Source organism: Oratosquilla oratoria, chromosome 43 (genome assembly GCF_046742065.1).
Source record: "Oratosquilla oratoria isolate Oo_2021 chromosome 43, ASM4674206v1, whole genome shotgun sequence".
NCBI lineage: Eukaryota > Metazoa > Arthropoda > Malacostraca > Stomatopoda > Squillidae > Oratosquilla > Oratosquilla oratoria.
The window spans coordinates 27051867-27054574 of NC_134819.1; positions in this window are offsets into that span (position 1 = coordinate 27051867).

A 2708-nucleotide genomic window follows, 5' to 3' on the forward strand; every position below is an offset into this window, starting at 1 on the left:
ATGGACATAATACGACTTTAGGAAACCGAAATTAGAAACTGATTAACGTCTTAGAAGAACCCGGCATCATGAAACTTTGAATAATTTAAAGGTTTTTATATAAAAATTACACAGTAACATCGACCATAATAGCAGCTGGTATGCACGCTGGCATACGTTACGATGTCAGTCATCTAGTCGTTTTCGTTGAATTCCCATGGGTTGGTTGATAAGATGATGGTAGTAAGGAGCTTACGCCGGGAGGTGCTTAACTACGGGCAAAGCTGTTTCCTGTACTCCATGTACTTAGACTCTTGGGGTAATTAACAGTCACTACTGGTTATCGGAAAAAAAGTGTGGGATTCAAACCGCGCTTTGATGAGATGAATATACAAAAATATGCAGAGAAAATGGGGATTAATGATAATATGGTTTAACGTCACAAGCTCCCCCCATCGCAAGGCTAGTACGGTGCCCCTTACAGATGACTTTGTAGCGTGGAATTTAATTATTCAACTTCGCCGGTGGCAGGATTCGAACCGCCATCCCCTCGACCTTCGCCGCAAGTAACGACGCCCTCACCCGCTAACCCAGCGAACTTCCTCGGGATTAAGAAAAATTCAAAATAAAATGAAAACCAAAAACGATGACTTGCATCTTCGTCAGCTTCAGAAGAGAAGATCTTTGAAGAAGTTGCTGTCGATGGTCCATCATTCGAAGAGAAACGAGTCTGTCGTGTGTTTAGCATAACAGAAATCCCTCACCATAATGAAAGGGTCATGGTGGAAGACAAATGAAATAGCTTTGGCGTTTGCCAGATTTAAAAAAAAAAAAAAAAAAAAAAAAAAAAAAAAGATCTGGGGCTACATGAAGAATTGTTACCCCAGAACGCTCACATGAAGAATCGTCACTCCAGAACGCCCACATGAAGAATTATTACCCCAGAACGCCCACATGAAGAACCGTCACCCCATGAGATCCTACCTGAAGAATTGTCACCCCAGAACGCCCACATGAAGAACCGTCACCCCATGAGATCCCACCTGAAGAATTGTCACCCCAGTACACCGAATATCAACAGTACAACCGAAGAATCGTAAACTCAGGATAATGGCCCACATGAAGAATTGTCACGCTAGGATAGACCATATGAAGAATTGTCACCCTGGGATAGCCCACCTTGTCGAAGTCTGGAGTGACTATTCTTCATGTGATTCAGGATTTGTAATTAGCAATATCACGTAGAAGGGTTTTATTTAAGACACCCATTCGGGATCTGACCCGACGGTGAATAAAATCGCCTGGTGTCAGTCTGAAGGAAGATCGTTGTGGGCGTCACCGGGGCGAAGGGGTCACAGGGTTCAACGTTTAGCTATCGTCATTTCTGGTGTTGACAGAACGAGCTGTTTACCGAGTCGTCGGTCGGTCGGTCGGTCGGTGCCTAGTTAGACTTTGATTTTCTTCTTCTCCCTCTGGTGTCGTTACGCTTTGCCTCTTCTGTCACACCAAGCTCACGACCCGTTTCCGACCACCTTCGACCGAAAATCAAGCGATCGGTCGGCGACACAAAACCTATGCAAGGAATTGAAATGGAAAAAAGTTAACGTGGTTGGATAAGATGAAAATCTATGTATTGGAGACTATTCAGTGTGTGTTGTAATATATCTATCTGTCTATCGATCTATCTATTTATCAATCTTATTACCGACTACCAACGACTTCCAAAGACTACCTGCGACCGGTCGGCGACCACCTGGTCGCCGGTGGTCGGAAACAGGTCGTAAGCTTGGTGTGATTGGGCCCTTACTCCTAACCCCTTGATGAACTTTTTTTTTTATTCTTAATATTTTCGTTATGTCGTATGGCGATTTTATTCAGAGAGGGAGGGGGAAACGCCATTTTGATTTACCCCATCGCTGCGATGAAAAAGTATATTACAAAGGAGGAGCATGCCGACAGGCGACCTTTTGGTCCGTAACTAGGTCGGATACGGAAAAAATTATAATGATAGACAAATAAATAAAAAGAAATGAATAAAAATTATATAATGATAATAATAATAATAATAATGATAATGATAATAATGATAATAATGATAATAATGATAATAATAATAATAATAATAATAATTAATCTATTTATCCCAAAGACAGACGATTTTGTTCAGTACAGAAGAGACCCCCATGTCAAAGGGGTTGGCTTTTGCAAATTTCAAAGTAAATCACATATTGATTTGTTGGATTAAGGAATTGTCAAAGATTTTGTATATTTGGTATAGTGGGAGGGTATATACAAATCAACTACAGATTATTTTCTATGTTTGGGGATTTTTATAACACGGAAGTCCCTAATATTCGTAGCGAAAAGAAATACCAGGATATTAGAAAGTGCTTCTGGTATTCGGAATTGTGTTTCGAATATTGGAGAATTCCACGTTTTAGAGATTTCAGGTATAGAGATCTATCTCTTGGCTAATCACCCCTTTGAGGTCCGCCAAGAAGATGGCGTACTTAGCAAATTTTGATTCCGGTAAATTTTGGATAATTTTATGCAACTTATGGGGCAACTCGGCCTAAAACAAAGCCTAGACGGGTCGAAACCCAGTTTGGCACCAGATCCATCGCCTGAGCTGAATAGAATCGTCTGGAGTCAGCTGGAATATGACTGTAAAGAATATCAGCGTATTGAAGAAGAGGTCAGGTCTCACGTGTTAAAGTATGGCACCAAAA